Below are 6,060 nucleotides of genomic sequence, written 5' to 3'. Positions count from 1 at the left end.
ACATGATAAATTGGACAGCTTTGTGCTTCAAAGTTCAGCCCAGTGAAAACAATCATAAACATCATGTGGAACAAAGCTGTCATTCTCTGGGATAGAACAGATAATTTTGTCAAACCTCAACAGTCAATGCTCTGTTGTGATTGGGTCATAGAATGATCAGAGGGCAGCTATCCTTAGTCAGAAATTTAGCTTATTTAACAAACAGAAACAGTATCACTGAACACTAACTATATATGAGCAGCTCCTTTGTACTTTTTCAAGGTGTGATTTATTCCAAAGTAGAATCTACAGAGTGAAAGCCACATGTGAACACTCATGACAGATACACAGAGTATCAAACAAAGTAATAACTAAGATATATATAAGAATGGTCTCATGTTGGATTCCACAGCACACAAACTAAAAATTAGAATGATACAGAAAAGATGAGCATGGCCCCTGAGCAAGGATGATGTGCAAATTTGTGAACTGTCATATTTTTGGAGTTTGGGATTAACTTATACACACTAATATACATAAAGTAGATAACAAACAAGGACCACTGTATAGCACACAGAACTATATTCAATATTTTGTAATAACCTACAAGGAAAAAGAATACATACATATGTGTGTACATACATATATATACATACACACAGAAATAACTGAATCACTTTGCTGTACCCCTGAAACTAACACAACATTGTAAACCAACTATACTTCAACTACAAAAATGGCCTCAATATTTATCTTTTAAGAACCGACTCATAATAAGCACTGACAATTAAATGGATAATCTGTTCACAAATAACAACATGTTTTATTTTAATTATTTAAGTTTACATCCAGGACAGTTGCAAGATAACCATTTAATTCAGAAAATACCCCCTTATGTGCTTAAATATATTCACTTTTCATTTGTTAGTTCTGGAACTAAATAAAAATAACAAAATTGTTTACTTCTCTTGATTTCATTCACATGGTCAGTTGCATTTGTAAAAGTGAAATTTACCAGATCAAAAAATCCTGCACTGACAAGCTGTGAGCAATGACAATAATTCCACTAATGTAGTTGCCAAGTACACTAATTATCCTAATGATGATTCAGTCTTCTGATAATCACATCCCCCAAGGACCTTATACAGTCAGTCTACACAGCTGCAGAGTCCTCTCCAGGCTCATTTTGCCTATTCCTGTCTCAGTTTAAAACTACATAATATTACTTGATTAGCATAAAATAATCATCATAGCTGAACATGAACTGAACACACAGACAGCTAGACTGCTGAAGGGTAATCGAGGAGACTCCTACATGAGGTGTTTAGTCCTATCATTCATTTCTCCAATGCCTGATAGAGGCATAATTTATACCAGAAATCTGCTTCCATCTAAAGCAATGGTGCGGATTTTGAAGGAATAAAAATACTTAAGTGATCTATTCACCTAAATCAATGGGCACACTGTTTGATAAAAATATTTTGAAATCCTAACTAAGTGATTTCTTTATAGGGTTTTGGGAACTTCTTTTTCCTTCCTGAATTCTCAAGTAGCAAATCAAAATGACTTTCACAAGTCTACAGAATTTTGAGGTCTAATTTTCAGTAAAAGAGTATTTACCTTATGACAGAATTAAGATAGCAAAACCTGTGTTTGGGAAAAAAGACAACAGTTATTTACTCTGCATTCAATAATTTTGTAAAATATTGTTTTATATTTTAAATTTAAAATAGATTTCTTGAGTAGATTTTTACATTAGTTGCCTTTGTACCCTGTGTTTCATGAGCCAATGTGGAGCCACCAGGGTGGATGCCGTCCACACAGGTCATTTGCATCACAAATGAGAAATACAAACTTTTAAAGAATCTACTAGTCTTTTAAACTCCAGTCTTTTAAAGAATCTACTAGAAACCTGTCAAATGTTTTCCCTGGAGGGACAGATTATTACCCTGGACAGCAATCAAACCTGTTATCTGCTGCCACAGGAAGAAACAATCCCTGTTTCTGCCTTGAAAAATGTAGTTCAGGAAACTGTAACAGTGTCAATTCCCTGCTTATAAGATATGTAGAAGCACAAGAGGCTAATGGAAATTACCTCCCAACAGGTCTTCCAAGTTATAATCTCATAAATAATTTCCAGAAACTGCCACTCTCCAGATATGCTTTATTTTGATATTACTTTCTTTTTTTATATATTACTTTTATATATATATATAACTTTCTTTTTGTTTTCATTTGTTCGTTTGAGTGGAATGATAACATACAACAAATGGAAAGAACAGAACAAGTAAGTTTGGTTCTCCAAAAATAGATGCCAAGACAGAATTATATATTCAAGATATTTGTTGGGAGTAAAGGCTTTTTAGATAAAAGGCAAAGAAAGCAGGGTTGGGTAGAAAAACCTCTTAGAAGACAATGCACCTCTGGCTCCTATAAAAGGGCCAAGGGAGGTATAAAGGGCTGGGTAGAAAGTGACTCAGACTGCAATGAACTTCTGGCAAACACCCATCCAATCCCAAGAGGAGTCCCAGAGGACTCAGGTGAGTTCAGCCATTGATGAAGAAAACATAAGCTTGGCTTGTATCCTGTGTCAGGTCTCGGATATTAGCAGGTATAATGTGTCAGCTAAATATACTCCTAGAAACAAGTTTTCTCCTGAGAGATCTCATCAGAGTGTTCACAGAACTGCTGTAACAAGGACAGTAAAACTTGCAAGTGTAGATAAAAGTCACAGTTTATTTTGTCTGGAATGTCCTCTGTATCCTACATATTTTAAAGGTTTCCATCCTGGAAATTATTAAAGATAAGTGATCTTATGTTTTGCAATTGGAGAATAAGATACAAATCCACAGCTTCTGTTGAGACAGCATAAAAAACTTACAGGCAGACACAAAATGAAGAACAAAAGAGATTTCAGAATTCTAGTGTAAAACAGAGATCAGCAAACTTTTTCTTTAAAAAACTAGATGTTTGGCTTTTGTGCCACATAGTCTCTGTTACAATTACCCCATTCTGCCCTTGTAGTGTGAAAGCAGCCATAGACAATATATCAATATAATCAAATGGGACTGACTATATACTAATAAAAGTTTTCCCAAAAACAGTGGTAGGCCATATTTGGTCTATAGACCATAGTTCGCCAACTACTGATGTAGAATAATATATTTATGTAATCTGCATGTTTGTCACTTTTATACATGACCAATGGCAGAAACTGACCAACAGATGACAATCCCCATCTAAGAATTACAGAAACCAAAATTGGAAAACATATGTTTTCTTTGAAAAGTTATAACGTCCATTGAAGAAAGCATCTTCAGGACACCACAAACACGTCCACTGTGGTACGAAATTGTTTTATGCTTTAAGGACACACAAGAAGGTTCAGTCAGATGAAGGCCATATAGTCACTTATGCTTAAGTGGAACAAGTAAGCATATGAAGAGGTGGCAAAGAGGTGGAGAAATAAAGAGGTTATATATAAACATATCATGGTATTTTCTATTTTTAGAACATCATCTATTGAAATGAGGATAAGAGAACGGCAACCCACTCCAGTATTTTTGCCTGGAGAATCCCATGGACAGAGGAGCCTGGCTGGCTAAGGTCCATAGGCACACACAGGATCGGACATCATTGAAGAGACTTAGCACTATTGAAGAGAAGGCAATGGCAACCCACTCCAGTACTCTTGCCTGGGGAATCCCATGGATGGAGAAGACTGGTAGGCTGCAGTCCATGGGGTCGCTGAGTCAGACACGACTGAGCGACTTCACTTTCACGTTTCACTTGCATGCATTGGTGAAGGAAATGGCAACCCACTCCAGTGTTCTTGCCTGGAGAATCCCAGGGATGGGGGAGCCTGGTGGGCTGCCGTCTACGGGGTCACACAGAGTCAGACACAACTGAAGTGACTTAGCAGCAGCAGCAGAACTATTGAAATGAAGATATTTAATAGAAAAAAGATTGCAATGTACATTTTGGCATTCAGTTGCTAAGTCACGTCTGACTCTTTGCAACCCCAAGGACTGAAGCACAACAGGCTTCCCTGTCCTTCACTATCTCCCTGAGTTTGCTCAAACTCATGTCTATTGAGTCAATGATAGAAGTCAAGCATCTCATTCTCTGTCAATGTACTTAATGATACACAAATTTTAGACAGAAACTAGAAAACAAAATCAGTGATAATAAGGTATAAAAGTTTTCTTTATGTTAAGTGAAAAATAAATTTATAAAAGAGTCATTGGTTACTCAAGTAAATACACAATACTTTGATATAATTTGTGTTCTCCTTAAACAGCACCTTATTTGGGAAATGATCCCAAGAAGCAGGAATAAACTGGTCCAAAAAGAAAATCTGCATACAAGGTTGTAGTTGTCAAAACTGAAATGGTAGATAACACAGATTCAATTCCTCTGTGACTATGGCAGGTCATTGCTTGACCCCAAAATTGTCTGACTGTGTGAAAAAAAAAAATCTTATTTTCTAGGCATAGATACTGTTGATTGGCTCTTTCTTTTTTCCCTTCTAGTTCTTTTAACTAGGACTAGTAAAAATTCCATAAACACTCTACCCTTTTCTAAAAAAAAAAACTATTTTGACTTTTTTTTTTCCTACCAGAAACCCTCTTAATTCAAAAGTGATCATGGGATACATCAGCTTCACCTCAAATCAATGACTAGAGAGCAATGTTTTGTAAAATATGAGATTACTGATCCTACTGCCCTTATGCATAACCAAATTGACTCTTTCATTTACCACTCCACGTGCAGTTTGATAATAAAATCCCACCTGGAACAAGTCCAAATGCAGAGGACAAATGGGATTGACTGGAGTGAGTGGGCTAGTTACTAGTTAGACTAAAATGATAATTAACAGAATTATATCCTTTTAGAGCCAGATGATAAACATATTTCAAATTAAATACAAACTCCAATTAATTGGTAGTGTCTGCCTGGAGGTCTGGGTTGAGAAGATTTACACTTGAAGGCTAAATGAATAAGCACTCCTTGGCTAATTATTGATATATGCAAGATCACTAAGTAGAGTAATGGCTGTTCCTGAGCTAGATATTCACACATTGTGCCCTGGAGAAATTTTAATGAGGGCTATCACGGAACCCATGTACACTATTAACTGGCTATGTAAACTTGGCCAATTAACACAGATGTGACTACTTATTTATACAGAGTATGGGGTTAAATATTAGTACCTACCTAAGGATTTGTGTTTGCTTTATATTTATTCAGGGAAGGGATGGTACATAAAATGAAACTAACTTAATAAGTTGCTTAGCAGAGTAGCTAACAAAAATTAAGGAATCAATAAACGCTAATTGTTGTAATTATAACCACCATGACCATGCAAGCCATCAGGCTCATTCACCTGTGTCAGACATTATGCTAAGAATTTTATATCTTTTCTTTCCTCACAACAATAAAATAAATAATTTTACTACTGTTACATAAATGAAGACAATTAAGTGTTGAGAACTTGGGGGGGTAGCTGAAATAATCCAGATTTGTGATTTATTGACTGTGGCAACCTCTATTATCCTAAGCATGCACATATTTTTACTTGTAATAATAACTTGGATTAGTAGTATAAATAAAATTGATATATTTTGTTTGAATAAGATATTTCTGAAAGTTCTATTTGTAATTATCCAAAAAAGAATATAGGTATTAGCCTATGACTTGAATTTTTCTTAGGGGAAAAATTTATAGGAAATTTCTTTTAGAAAAAAAGGAAACAAAGCCAATGTTGACCATTCAGAGAGATAGATATTTAGTATGCTCACATTAAAATTTGTAACTAGTCAGAAATATTTTGTATTGTTATTATTGGGCAACAATACAAATTGTGATACAATAATTAAGTAAAATTTTTTCTCCCAAAAAGCTGATAAATAAATAACTCTAATCTTCCTAAGAGCTTCCCTGGTGACTCGGCAGTAAAGAATTCACCTGTCAATGCAGAAGACGTAGGTTCAATCTCTTGGACAGAAAGATCCTAGAGGAGAGAATGGTAACCCCTTCAATATTCTTGCCTGGGAAATTCCATGGACAGAGGAGCCTGGT

General features: G+C 35.4%; 1 non-coding gene across 1 annotated transcript; it reads left to right on the top strand.

The window, feature by feature from the left end:
* The first annotated feature begins 375 nt into the window (after positions 1-375).
* On the top strand, positions 376-481 carry LOC147355115 (U6 spliceosomal RNA). Its single transcript, XR_015144951.1, has one exon. It is a non-coding gene; the product is annotated as a U6 spliceosomal RNA (small nuclear RNA).
* Positions 482-6,060: the final 5,579 nt, after the last annotated feature.

Source organism: Bos grunniens, chromosome 17 (assembly GCF_055505025.1).
Source record: "Bos grunniens cultivar Pamir isolate PY7600 chromosome 17, Bosgru_T2T1.0, whole genome shotgun sequence".
Lineage (NCBI taxonomy): Eukaryota > Metazoa > Chordata > Mammalia > Artiodactyla > Bovidae > Bos > Bos grunniens.
The sequence above is the reverse complement of the archived record's forward strand: the minus strand, read 5'-3'. Positions and strand labels throughout refer to the sequence as shown.